We start from the raw sequence: 14,939 nt of genomic DNA on the forward strand, positions 1-14,939 counted from the left end.
CAGTGCTTCTGGGCAAAAAACCTGGGGGGTTTCCCCACTTTCTCCCAAATTTCTATCATTTCTGAGCTTATAGTGTAAAAGAAGAGGAATTTTAAAGGGAAGTCCCTTCCTGGTGGTTCTCTGCCCACACAGAGTTGTTGTTCCTCTCACCACCTCTTGCTCCATCCAAGAAATACAGGAGGGGAAAACAGGGAAGGGCAGCAATGTAACTAGTTTCAAAGAAAAACTTTTTTTCCTCATCAGCAGAGCTGAAAGGCTTTGAAAAAGTCTTGCTTTCTGCGCAACACGAATAGCTACACAAACTTCTTTCTCTTCACTTCTCTTTCTCCCAGGAGGAGGGGAGTTAAGAACCTGAGAGATTTTTTTTATAGTTCTTCATTACTTCAAAATGAACACTTTAATTCAAATTTCAGCACAGTTTTGCTCTTTTTCTTTTTGTGTTTTTTTCTTTTTTGTAAATGAGCTATTGAATGAAAGGACTATTTTATCAATTTTTTTGTCTAAACATTTTTGGGGGTGGAGTGATCATTAAAATATACTGATACATGAGTCCTTGCAGTTTGAAATTTGGCTTACATTGAGTAATAGTTATTTGTCTGAGTTAAATTAATGTTGATGGATTTCTTTCATATTTCTTCCTCACTCTGAATAAGATTTACTGAATGTAGCTTTTAAATGTCATTACATATGTGGCGTTAATTCACATCTGCATTTTCTGCTGGGAGGGGTAACCTATTTTCTGCTTCCACTCTCAGTAGCTGGGCTCACATGTTTCAGGGGCTAGTTCTGCCATTCACTGCTTTCAAAGAGCCCTGATTGGCTTCACTGGGAGTTAAAAGCACTTCAGGGCTTTAAGAAAGAGGTCTGATCAGTTTTTAAAGTGTTCAAAGCTGAATGGATTTAACTATTATCCACGAGTTTTCAGAAGTTTCTTTCAGTGACAATATGAACTTCAGTGCACTTAGTGTGATTTTTTTTAAAGGATTTGGTATATTGTGGCAATAACTGCAGAGTAAATGCTGCCTACAAGGAGTCAAAAATCAGTTGTTCATCCAGCAGAAAGTCTCAGTCCATGGATGCCATGTGGGAAGGCTTGGCTGGGAGACCTCAGCACAGCCAGGAATGTTGGCTCATGGCAGGCTGGGACCTGGAGCCTTGACAATGCTGATTAAAACCTGTGACAAATTTATGTCATGTTCAAACAACAAACTGCCCTGGGAACCACCCTGGTCCATCAAGGCTGCAGTGCTGTTCCCTTTCAGCCCTTGCCCTCACCATTCCATCTGTGCTGCTTCAGCTCTGTTGTGCCACATCTCCACAGAGCATCCAACACCTGCTGACATCGCCCTGGCTGGAGGCTCAGTGTCTGTCCCCTGGAAACAGCCAAAATGCCTGAAAAATGCGAAGACTGCTTGACAAAGCACCTTGGGGTTGGGGTTTTGAGGTGTGACCAGCCCATTCCTCCGTGTTCCCACATCACCCAGTGATCCATCCCAACATCCAAACACAAGAACTCCTCTGAGCTTAAGCACCTGCAGAAGGGCTGGCATATGGAGAAGTGCTCGACTGAAATGGGGCAACCGTGGAAGGAACAGCCCTTGGTGTCCAAAACTTAGCTAATGGAAATTGGAATGGCGCCACTGATTACAAGGGACTCTCCTAATTAGCGCCAAGCAGAGAGACAGAGCTGTCTGAAGCACAAAACACAGCACAGCAGAACATCCCAGCAGAAATCAGCAGACTTTAGAACTATGACCTTTAAAACCATATTCCTCTGGTAAGCTCAGTTACAGTGGTAAAGTGCTCTTAAAGAGGCACAGTGAGTACTGAGGCTTACAGGAGTGTTTTATATATAAAACATATATCTATCAAAGTGACAGCTGACTTTTAGTTAATCCTTGATAATTATGTTTCCTTGAGAATAGTATGGAATGTCTGGTTTGAGGAAAAAAAAAAACACATAACCACGTTGATTTGTGGCAGAATTATGCATGCGTATGGCTTTGCACGTGAAGCTGATCAATATGTGTCATTAGTGTCTACATACATAATTTTTATGGCTCTTTTTAATAGGGTTTGCTTTATGTTTTATTTTGAGATTGCTAATGAAAGACAGCTATTTATTTAGAGGTCAGCATTAAGCTTGTTGTGATGAAATATGTATTTACTTTCTTTGTACTTGATAAGAATAATGCATGTACGCTTATTATGTCGGCAGCATAAGATTTATGATCTCCACCACTATTAATGTCTTGGCTTTTCAGTGCTTGGATTTTGTAAATGAGCTAATAAGTAGATACACTGCTGTTACTTAGCAACCTTAATTGAAATTTTTAAACAAAATACTTTCATTTTGGAATTTCCCAGGTAATTTTTTTTGGCACTCCTTTACATGTTTACTTTCTATTTTCCTCTCTTTGTTGCAAGAAGATACGTCAGTTTTTTCCTCCCCTTTTTGTAATTAAAATAAAACAGGAGAGGCTACAAGGAAAGCAACTTTCAGCCAGTGATCCACAGCCTCTCCTCCACTCCTGACGTTTTCCCTGGCAGGCGTCAGCGACGCTTTTACGAGAAAATTGCGCCGTCCTCTCGCCACGACCTTTTCGCGAGTTTTCAGCAGCACGTAAACCTGCTGCTAAGTTTATGGAAGGCCTGCTGCAGACAGGCTGCTGCCCAGGAGCAGGGGCAGGCAGGGCATGCAGGGGCTCCAGAGGGGACAAGCAGCATCCCCAGTGACCAGCAGCACCTGGGTGACCCCACAGCCACTGTGGCTGCGGCCCCACCCGCACCCCTGACCACAGCAGCTCATCACTCCCCTCTCACCTGACCCTGCTTCCAGAAGTGCAGGGTCACTTTGGATAACAACTGTTGTTGTTGTTATCAATGCTTCTCAAATTATTTCCTGCTTGTTTCTCTTTTTTTAGCAATAGGCTTCATGGCAGCTGCCAGGCTGTCCCTCAGTGCCTGTGAAAACCCACCTGTAATGCAAAGTTAAATGTTAAATCACAGATCAGGCCCTCTGCTTTCCTGCTATAAAAACAAACAAACAAACAAACAAACAAACAACCTAACTAACTAACTAACTAACTGACTGACTAACTAACTAATATCCCTCTGCTCCCATCTTAGCACTGTGATTGATTTTTCTTTACATAATTTTCTGAGTCTTCAAGTGCCATATGAAAGACCATACCCTGTAATCATAGCACTCATCCTTCAACAATTATTCATCCTCTTCCTCCCTGAGCTCTTTTTGGGGGCATAACATTCAGGGGTGAGAGACCTGAATCAGTTTAATCCCTCTGTCTTTTTTCTCTGTGCTTTGGTGCATTCAATACTTTTGTCAGATGTAATTATATCTGGGTAATGAGGAGATGAGTTCTGAGCCGAAGCGAAATAGTTACAAGGTGTGTGAGCTTGTCCCACACACAGAGACAGGAATTACAGGCTGAGGAATAAAAGTTTTCCTTGTCAGTGTGATCTGAGAGGTGGCAAAGGAGCAGCAGCTACCAAGAACAGAACAAGCCAGGGCTGATTCAGCCTGGCTTCATACACAGATGGCAGAAAGCACCTGGATCCTAACAGTTGTTTAGAAAAAAGCTATGAAAAAAAAAAAAAAAAAAGGAATACAGCACATAGATTCTTTAAAAAAAGAAAAAAGTTGTTTTTAGAAGAGGCCCCATATTAATCAAATCATCCACAATGCATTTAAGAAACCATTCCAGTAAACTCGGGGGGCTGGGATATATTGTCTGAATACTCCAATTCCCCATTTCACCCCAAAAGTGCCTCCAGGACACTGGGGTTGCACCAGCTTTTCAAAGGCAACTGAGAGCAGAGCCACTCCATCCAAGTGAGCAGCAAGCTGGCTTTTATAGCTGTTTTTGGATTTTTAATCACCTGCTTTTGTGTGAATTCTGCTGAAGGGGAAAGGGTGTGGAGGTTTCAGAGCTGGAGCTCCTAAAGGTGAAACATCCAGCAGCTGCTCAGGAAATATCAGAAATCCCCACGTCACCAGGCTGGGAAGGGCAAAAACCACTTCATACTCACTGCAGCCAAAGGTGTTTCCTTTAGCTCCTCTTTTCTGAATGTGGGGGGAAGAGCTGGAAGGACCAGCCACAAAAACTGAGCTGGCAGCACCATGGTCACTCCAGGAGAAGCTGCTTGCACAGGGGAGAGGCAGCACTGACCTTTCACTGGCACCCCAGTGGGCTTGGAGGGGAAGCAGCATCCCTGTCTGGGGCACACACAGCTCTGGAGTCCTCCACTGCCCTTTCCTGAGGCTTTCCAGGGGTCCTGATGGACCCTGGAATTGTGTAAATATCCAGTATTTTGCTCATTTAGGAATTAAAGGAATTTTTCACTTCAGGGTGGCTTTAGTAGGTCACGTCCTGCCCCTCCCCAGCAGAGCAAAAGTGAAAGGGTTAACTATAAAGGAAGATAAAATCTTCAGTATGATGTGGCACCCAACCTGTCACTGCTGCTGGCATGGGCTGGAATTGTGGCTGAACAGCACTAGAAGAATAAAAATGGTAAAAAGAAAAGTTTCACTTGAAATCAAAACTTTCAACATCTGCAGAAATCAATAACAACAAAAAAATGTGGATATTCATCTCATTCATTTCACATCCACTTTATTTCACAGAAAAGACAGGTTTCTCTCAAACCCTCCTTTGCCCCCACCCCAAAACATCTCACTGAACTGAAACCTCAACCTGGTTTGACTCCTGTTCTCTTAATTGGGGTAAATGTGGAAAATGCAGTTTTATTAGGAGGTCTCTCAGCAGCATCTACGTCACTCATTGCAGCGAGCTCCCCAGAGTGTGCTGAAACATGTTGGTACAGGGATAGAAGTAAGTTTTATGAAAAAGTAGTTGTTTTTCCCAGCTGGCTTCACCCCAGTGCTGCCAAAATAAAGCTCCTCACTCACACACTTTGGCTGTTTGCCTGCACAAGGTCTCCAAAATATCCAGTGGGTGGAGAACAGGGGCTTTTCCTTCCCCACCAGCTGACCCATCATGGCCCAGCCACTCCAGTTTGAAGCTATTTTTAATTCCAAAGGCAATCCAGATGATGACATCATGATTGTGGGAGCAATGCCACACAGGGCACCTGCTGAGACAGCTGAGAAAGAGCCAGGACAGTGCCCAAAGCCCTGCCAGCATGGGGACACCCCAGGGCAGCTGCACAGGGCACATCCTGGCTGGGTGTGAGCACCCACAGCCTGCAGCCTGCTCTGCCCACGGAGATGCCATGCCCATTTTTTATCAATTCTATTTGGTTTTCATTTCTTTTCCTTTTGTTTAGACATTTCCAATGGTCTGCTCCAGCCTCAGCACACAGGCAGCCTGGAGCCTGTGTCCCCAAAAGCCATGGGAGGTGCTGCACTGGATTTAATGAGGCTGGAGCAGTCACCCTATCACACCCACAGCCAGGTCACTTCAAAGGCAGCATTGCAGGGCAGAGGGGATATTTCTCTGCAGTGCTGGACTCTAGAAATGCAGGTGCCTCCTTGTGATACTGCTCTGTTGGAAATGTTTTTCATTTGAATGAATGAATTTGAGGCTTCAGCCCTCCAATTCCTGGGAGCTAGTTTTGGTCCTACAAGCTCAAAGCCTGAAGGTGCATCCAGAGCAGAATGATCAGAAGGAAAAAAAAAAAAACTGGAGAAGGAGTATTTTGAAAAGTTTCAGTAGATCTAAATGTACTTCATTTTTCCTCAAAAGTGTGCAGTTCTGATCAGGCTTAATAAAGCCCCTTGAGACCAGAAAACAATCTGTAGTTTCTTGGTCAGTACCAGCACCTGTGGTCCCATCACATAGCTTGACCTGTGAGAAGACACAAGAAAACACACATGGTGTGTCCTCACTCGCTGAGGTGTATTTAGGTGTCACTATATAATAACCTGAATTAAAATGGATTATGGTTCAGGGACAACAAAACTCCAGTCACATGAAAAGGATTTTCTGTCCATGTCCCAGCAGCAGGACATGGTTGGATTGTGTTATTTCTGTGCTTCTCTTCCCTTATTCTCCTCTTCCCTCCAGCCTCCCCAGTCTCCCTCCACGTGATGGATCTCCCTATTAAAACTCAGACACATCACTCAGAGTCCCCCAGACACATCACCAGCTATGGACACCAAAAGGAAGGTATATAGTTTTTGTAGGGACAGAGGGTTCAAGAAGGGTTGTTGGCCCCTCTCCCAAGCTGGATGAAGTGAGGGAAAACACATCCCACCCCTCCAATGGGGTTTGCAAAAGCCTCTCATGAGCACAGCCTGCTCCCTGATCTGACCTGTCAAGGCCTTGGTGTGCAGGCACTTTGCTTTTCCTGGAGTGTGCAAGGGAGGATATGAAAGAGGATGTTACACAGGACAATAAATTTGTCTCTTGGCATCCTGCTTTGATAAGAGGAGGAAAATAAAAAAAAAAAACACACAACACCATAAGTAGCATTTTCAGGACAAACTGCCTGGCAACAGCTCTAAAAAGAGGAGGAAAGAACCCAAATGGCTCATTACAATTAGGTAAAAGAATTTAAAACCACACATCCTCAGAGCCAGTGAAAGACCAAGTGGTGCGGAATGGCCCATCCCTCCAGTGGGATAAAACCCTGAATAACACTGTGGTATCCTGGCAGCACAAACAATTGTAATTTGGGTGTCCTGGCTGCTGGAAGCCTCTGTCCTGGCAGCTGGAGAGAAAGTGACCCTGCCTGGGTCAGTGCAGTGCCTGGGCAGCCACCCTGTGCCCCTGTCAGTGCCACTCAGCAGAGATGGAGTGGTGCTAAGGAGCCATGGGGTGGGAGAAGGAATTTTGGGGTTTTGTGGTTGAAATGGCTCTCAAGGTATTAAAAAGTCTTTTTTTCTAACTTCACAACCGAAGAAGTTGAAATTCTTTGGCTTTGGTTTTCAAGGTTGTTTTATTTTCTCTTATCTATTCCATTTTTTCTTTGATTTGCTGAGGTTTGTTTGGTAGGTCGGTTCAGGGTACACTGACTGCCCTTGGGGTGGTGTTAGCTTTTTATACTAAAAACTATATGTATTTTATTTACAATAATTTTCTAATACCTATCACCTATGTTAGACAGTCTGTCTCTATTTTAAACTAACCCAAAAGTGTCACTATCACAGCAGAAGATGGAGGACAATAAGAAAAGAAGGACAGGACACACCCAGATTCTTCTATTTTGTCTCTTGAACCCCCATTCTAAAACTTCAAAATTCTACTTTTTCACCTTGTGACAAATTAACTATCTTTCTACTCAAGCTCTTGTGGCTTGTAAACCTTCACACAAAGTTGGTAATTGTTTCCATGGGCTCTAAAATCGAAGGCACAGGTGTTTTTGACTCTGTGCCAAGGTCTCTGAGCCCCCTTGCCAGGGTCTTGAGTCCTCCAGGGCAGCCAGAGGAATGTGTGCAGGGACACAGAAGGGTTTAGATATGTCCCAGAATTGGTGTGTGTCGCAGACATCTTTTATGAAAAATCCTTTCCTTAGGATTTTTCCTCCTGAGAAGCTGAGAGGCCTCAGGAACAAAATGTAAACAGTGATTATCTGCTGCTGTGGAATGCAACAGGTGCATCTGTGATTGGTCTCATGAGGTTGTTTCTAATTAATGGCCAATCACAGTCAGCTGGCTCAGACACAGAGCCCTGAGCCACAAACCTTTGTTATCATTCTTTCCTTTCTATTCTTAGCTAACCTTCTGAGGAAACCTTTTCTTCTATTCTTTTAGTATAGTTTTAATGTAATATATATTATAAAATAATAAATCAAGCCTTCTGAAACATGGACCCAGATCCTCATCTCTTCCCTCATTCAAGAACCCCTGTGAACACCGTCACAGGTGTGCAGGGCTCAGGAGGATCAGGGCTTTGGGGGAGAATTCCACTGCTGCAGGGAGGTCAGTGCCTCTGCTCTGGGTGCTCTGAAGGCAGGAGGGGCTGGCAGAGCCCGTGGGCACAGCCAGGGTGTGCAGGAGAGCCCCGAAGGCTCTGCTGCTCCTCTGAGTCACCACCCTGCCTCCTCCTCCTCCTCCTCCTCCTCAGGTGAGGGGAAGGAGCACCCTCAGCTTTCCAGGTCACTCTGATCAGGCAGGGCCCACTCACAGCAGCTCTGCCAGGCCCTGCAGTGCCACAGCTCACCCTGCTAAGGGCTGGGCACTCTGTCACTTGGCTTTCACCTGCAGAAGCCAAAAGCATTAGTAACCCACAGCAGGGAGCACAGGGCAATCTTCTTGCTTGGGCAACACACAGGTCTACACCAAACACCAATGTCTGAGCTTGCACAGGGTGTCTCACCTGGTTACCAAAAGCAGAGAGCAGTCCTGCATTTAAACACCCCAAACAAACACCACCTTTCTGTGGGGCTTTGTAGGTGAGCTACAAGCCAACAGCAATACCCATGACCAGCTGGACAGCACTGTTAAAAAGTTTTGCTTTAAATATTAACTGCAGGATTTAAAGCTTACCAAGCTGCTTCTGTTAGGTTGGACTCAAAATATCGTGAGAATGAAAATAATTGGGCTGCAGGTTGCAGCAGCTGTTGGGAAATAGTGGCAGGACAGTGAAAGATATGTTGTAAAGAAGAATTTCTGTGCGAGGCCTATGGCATTGAAAAAATTACTGGTTAATCATATGCTAATCAAAACATCACAGAGAGTCAAAATTTCATATGGAGAGGTAACAGGGAAACCATACTTAACTAAATAAGGATCAACCACTGTTAGTGGAAGTCAGAAACAAATCCTGGAGCGACTGAATGAATAAAGAGCAACTATTTCCACTTATACTGCCTGAGCATGTTATTTGTTTTCAGGGAAAAAAGGGGTTAGGTTAATGCAAAACCTGAAAAAAAAAAAAAAGGCAATTTACATAGCTCTTACATGCTTGAAAATAGACTGAAATAAATAATGGTTTTTAAAATGCTTTCTTGTTCAGAAAAAGCAAAAGAAAATGCTGTCTGTTCTGTGTCTGAGCTGTCCATCCAACATCCTGGGATGATTAACCAGGTCCACACCTTTCACAACAGAAAACAGCAGCATTCCCTGCCCTACGCTGCCTTTCTCCCTCCCCAGGAAGATTGTGTCATCAAAGCTCCACTGAAATGTTGTTTTCCAGGGATTCCACAGGCAAGCTGGTCCTGGAGGTAAAGCACAGTGATAGGGACATATGGAAATTCAGTGTTCCACTGTCACTTGCAGGGGGTCTCACTGTACCCCAATGGCACTGCTGGGACACTTGGCATTGCCCTGTGGCTTCTGCTGGAGTCACCATCATATCCCCCAGGAAATGCTCAGACAATTTTCCAGTATTTTATTGCTGATCCTTGGCAGTTCCAAGCAGCAATGAGGAGCTCAGGTGAGTCCCCACAGGTCCTGCAAGGAGCTTCATCATCTGTGGGTTCAGTGAAGGCTCGTGGGTGTGGAAACCCAGGGCACAGGGAATATTTCTGTGTCTGCTCTGGAGTGCCCTGATCCGCAGGGCAGCACTGACTGTGACCCTCATTCATGGAGAAAGTTTCAAGATAAACTAAAATCCACAAAAGCATGAAAAAGATTTTAGAGAGTAGTGTAGGTGCATCACTTGGTGAGAAATTTAGGTTTTGGGATTTTTAGCATGTTGTGGATGGCAGCAAGATGGAGGGCACAGGGTGCTGTCCTGGGTTTCTTCTTCATGCTGCTTCTTCCTCCTTCTCCATGGGTTTGGGTGGCATTTTGTAATTGGCCAGAAAATTCCCCATTGTGGGCTCTTTGGGATCAGTTATTGGGTTAAAAGGGAAAATAATCCAGGTGTCAGTTCTTAATTGGATAGTTTAGTCTTAAAAGCCCTTGTAACAAGAGATTGTTGGCCATTTTGTGCCTCCTAATGAAAAGCTGCTGGACTCACAGCAGTGAGACTGTTTTACTGATAAGCAATAATAAACACCTGAGTCCCAACATGAACTACTGCCTCAAGTGCCTTCAATCCAGACCCAGAGAAACCCACAACAGGTACGGGGACACCTGGCAACCCCTCATAACCAGTCTGGCAAAGTACAAACCTGAGATCTGTCACCTCTAGCCTGCTGAGTGCCTAATTATCTGCCCAGGTATTGCAGGGCCGTGCTGGGAGCCCTGGCAAGGCTGCCAGGAGACGTCTGCTCCTCCACGGCTGCTGGGGCTGCAGGTTCACAGGCAGTGGGGTTGTGTAACACCCTAGAAGCCATCCCAGAGCAGCGTGTGCCCCGTACACCTGGGCTGGTTTGCAAAACAGGTGTGTTTTTGGCTGGGCAGGGTGGGTCCGGCTGCGCCTCGCACGTCGGGTGGCATCAAAGGAGGCCCGGGGTTGAAAGTGGGTGAAGGAGACAAAAGGCAGGGCTGGGAGGGAAGCTTGGGCGGAGGAGGAGAAGCGGGAGAGGTGGCGGATGAGAGGCTGCAGTGTGGGCCGTGGTTACGCCGTAACAGCGCCCAGGGAATTACCTGGGAGGAGAGAAGGGCAGGAGTTGTGCCAGAGCAGGAACGTTCAGAGTGCAGAGCATTGTGGTGCTGTTAGAGGGTCCCCAGGATGAGGGAAGAGATGAGAATCTTGGCTCCATGTTTCAGAAGGCTGATTTATTATTTCATTATATATATTATAATAAAATTATCTACTAAAACTATACTAAAGAAAATAGAAGGAGACATCCGAAAGCTAGAAAGGAATGAATAACAAAATCTTGTGACTGCTCAGAGCCTTGACACAGACTGGTCATTAATTAAAAACAATTCACATGCTGGGTAAACAATTCTCCAAATCACATTCCAAAGTAGCAAAACATGGAAGAGCTAAAGCTTCCCAGCTTCTCAGGATAAAAAAATCCTGGCAAAAGGATTTTTTTTAAAATATGTCAGTGACAGAGCGTGAATGTGCCTCCCATGCCCTGGGTGTGCTCAGGCACCCAGAGTTTGACTCTCCATCACTGGGGGACTCCCTGAGCTTAGAGGTGCCCAAAGCACATCAGAGCCCGATACCTCTCATCTCCCAGACTCTCCCCAAAACTCATTTTCCAGCTGTTTTTTCCCCAGGCTCGATTTCCCTGGCCATGCTCTTTGGGAAAGGCAGCAGCTCTCCATCCTTTCTGATGTGACAGAGGCAGCCCGAGTGTGGATGGGGCAGAGCTGGGACCTGCCAGGCTGTGAGAGGTTGGCAGGAGGCAGTGAAGGAAGGATTCAAGGACTGACACTGCCTGCTTCCACCCCAAGAGGAGAAGGAGCTCTTCCACAGACAGCACATCCCGTCACCCCAACACTGACTTGTCCAGACCAGTCAGTGGCCTCTGTACAGCAATTAAACTGTGCTGGAATGGTAAAGTCAGTCTCTATAAATCCAGTTCCAAACTGAGTATTTTTTATGATGGAGGCCACGGCTTAATATAATTAACTGTGACTTACACGCTGGTTACTCTGGTGTGATGTCAGCTTCTCCACACTGTTTATTTTAATTAAAGCAGAAATTGTAGGTCTTGAGTGCTGGTAATTACAGCCCGTGGACTCAATTTGCCAAAGCCCCTAATTAACCTGTTATGTGTCTACCTGACTTGAGGTGTTAGCTGAAACATGACTGGTGCAGTGGCATTATGTTGTCTGCAGTGATGGAAATACAGTAGGAAGACATGACAGGCTCTGTGATGGAGGATCCATATTTTAAGCTATTCTGCATGACATTCCTTTCACTTTTATGTAGATTACCAGTTTCCTACATGAGACTTTGTAAGTGATAGACTAGCTGAGAAAATGGATTTGATGAGGAGTAGCCCTTTTGCAGAATAATTGTCTCCTGTAAATGCTCAGGAGGGTTTGTAAATCTGGTACTTTTGTGGCAGCAGATTGCAGCAGGACAGGGTGTGCCCCTGTAAGGATGTCTTTCCGTCTGGAGGAAGGCTGGTCATCTTTCACCTTAATGCTTACAAATACTTCTGCCTGTCCTTGTCAGCTCCCTCTGCCTCAAGACACTTTAAAATGTGAGTACTTCTCTTCCCAGTTCAGCCACAAACTCCTGTCATTCCAATCCCTCTAATTTCCCATCTCATGCCTGCTGTCATGTTCATGGTATTCATGCCCCCATAAAGGCTTTTTCCCTTGTTCCCATATCTCCATAGATATTTTAATTTCTCCTTTCTAGACCTATGTGGACAAGCCAGATGTTTCACCACCAGTGCAGGAGGGAGTTCTGCCATTGCCCACAGCGGCCAGGATCAGAGGGAGAGACACACTCTCACTTTGGCTGCTTCTGAGCCCAAAAACCACAGCTGTCCAAAAGCTTGGAGCTGCACTGACTACACAGAGCATTAATTTACTCTGTAAGACAAATGCTTCCAAGTGGAGAGGCTTTGCACAGATCAGCCCCTACACAACTGGAACCTGTGGTTTTGAGGCAAAATACACAACAGGTACAAATTAGGTAGCTCTGCTTAGATTTGCCATTTCATTGTCTTTCTCATAAATTTTTCCTCCTTGCTAATTTCTGTCCTTCTCATGCAGTGATTTTGCAGTAAACCTGCGCCTGAATGGTTATTGCAACAATGCAAAAATATGTGCAAGACCAATACATAGTGCAGTTTCTTTTTGGCCTATATGTACCCACCCATCTTCAAAAATCTTTGGTTTGGGGTGAAAAGCCTCCTCTACTCTTGAACTACTAAAAGAAAGCAGTCTGCTCTTTTAAATACAAATGTGAGCCATAGTGCTGCCTTTTAATTGGATGACAAAAAAAAAAAAAAAAGGCAAGAATTTAATTTATGGGCCATATATTTGAAAACAGGAGATACTCTAAGTCCAGTTTATAGTAGAGAAATAAAGATGTGAAATTCCACAGAACCCTTCAGTTCTGAACCATTTTAAGCATTTTGTTTTCTACAGATTTCCCATGCACTTTGTGGGGAGAGGGAGTGTATTCCATGTAACCTGTCATCATTCAAAGCTGTGTTAGTCCATTAGTCCATGAGAGGAGAGCTAGGGGAAGGAGAGGAGGGTGGAGGGAAAGGTACACTGTGTGTGCACAGTACATGTTAGCCAACATCCCACAACACATTAATCTTCACCGGTGAGGAGAGACAGGCCAGCTCCTTGGGGCTCCACCACTGCAACCCTCTCCTCCTCATTCATGAAGATAAATGCCCTTGGAGTGATCAGCCATCATGTTCTCTTTATGCATGTGCCAGATGCTGTCTTGCGAGTCAGCCAGAGAGAAACCCTCTCCACGGTGAGCACACAGGAGCCAGCAGCAGCAGCCTCCCCCCAGGTGTGCCCTGCACCCATCTGTCCGTCCTCCTCCATCCCTGTGCTCCTGGGCCATGAGCTGGCAGGGCATCCATCCTCACCTGCTGGGTGGAGCGGGGCCGGGGGAGCCCCATTGCCATGGGGATTGCTGCTGCTTCCCCTAAGGTGTAAATGACAGGGTTTTCCCAAATCCATTGCCCAGGAGCATCTCACGCAAGGCTGATGAGGAAAGAGCAAAGAATAAAATGGGTGTGGAGTTTTCTGGGGCTTGAGGAACAAGCTGTGACAGTGCATTGCCTGGCACGGTCTTGTGCTTGCTTTCCCTCTTCCTCCCTTCCAGAGGTTGGACTCTGCTGACCTCAGATAACCCAGCCGAGTGCCCGGTGCCACATTACCCACACTAATTCTGGAAGATGCCAAGCAGAGATTTTCCAGGCTGTGACGCTGTTCAGAGGCAGGGGCTGCTTTGGAGCACACTTACACTGACTTCCCCTGCCCTCTTTCTCTCCTTGTCATCCCCATGGGCTCAGTTCCCACTGACTTTGGGAGATCCTGTGGATGGAGTCCCAGAGCCAGCTGTGAGGCTGGACTACCCCAGCTCCTGCAAGTCTGAACAGAACCTGATCCGTGCCTCCTATCGGTCACTGCCTCCTCCCACCCTGAGACTCTGAATTCCCAGCAAGGGCAGCCTAATCCAAGATAAAACATAGAATTAAAGAGAGATTAAGTTTGTTTCAACAGCAAACTCCAAACTGTTGGTAATAGGCATGAGTCTTCTTGTACAGAAGGAGTGGAATCCCTTTTCCTTTGGAAGACAGCAGCCAAGTTCCCATCCAGGCCCTCCAGAATCTTGGCATGTATTATTTCATATATTAGAAATTATTCTAGGTAGTTATACTGCTGTTGAATTAAGGGAGAGACAGAAATTGTAACACTAAGTATTTTTATTGTTATTATCACCAACAGTTGCAAGGTTCTCACTAGAATGGGAAGCTCAGAGTACCTTAAGTTGAAATAAATAAAAGAAAGACCCACGGGATCTCAGCATTATTTTGTGTCTTGAAGAAATACCCTGGAAACACAATTAGCAGAATGCAGTTGGATCATTCATAACAGAAACCCCAGCAGATTCATTAGAGCAGTGAGTTGCAGCTGTTGGCAGCACACAGGGTTAACTGAAGGCTTTCTCCTGCAGTGCTGTGGGACACACAGGATGGTGTGTTAACCTTCCCAGGATATGCATGGAAATTGCTGGGCAGGCCTTCATGAACTGGATCAATCAGAGGGCAGCCTGGGCGCTGGCTGCTCCATTTGGCTGCTGTTCAGAAGCACACATGCCAGGGAGGGAGAGCTCCATCCTGAGCTGCTGTGTATCAGTGCATCAGCTTGTAGACATGTGCTAGACAGCTTGAGGAGGAGACTGCCATGAATCAGCTATGTGAAAGGGCTTGTGTTTTCCAAACAGGAGCAAACTGCTCCAGGCTCTGATTTAGGACCCTGGTTCAGAAGAGCAGAAATATGTATTCTTCACATTTATCTCTGAGCCCCACTGTTTTCCCACAGATCTCCCCACCTGCATGTGCAAGTGCCCAGGCTGGTACCTCCTCCTGGTTGGGCAATTGGGTCAGTAACACCATTGCTCAACCACAGAGCTCCACTGCACTCCAGCATAGACCAGTATGAGCTCTGGGATCCCTGCACT

This window comes from Ammospiza caudacuta, chromosome 15 (assembly GCF_027887145.1).
Source record: "Ammospiza caudacuta isolate bAmmCau1 chromosome 15, bAmmCau1.pri, whole genome shotgun sequence".
NCBI lineage: Eukaryota > Metazoa > Chordata > Aves > Passeriformes > Passerellidae > Ammospiza > Ammospiza caudacuta.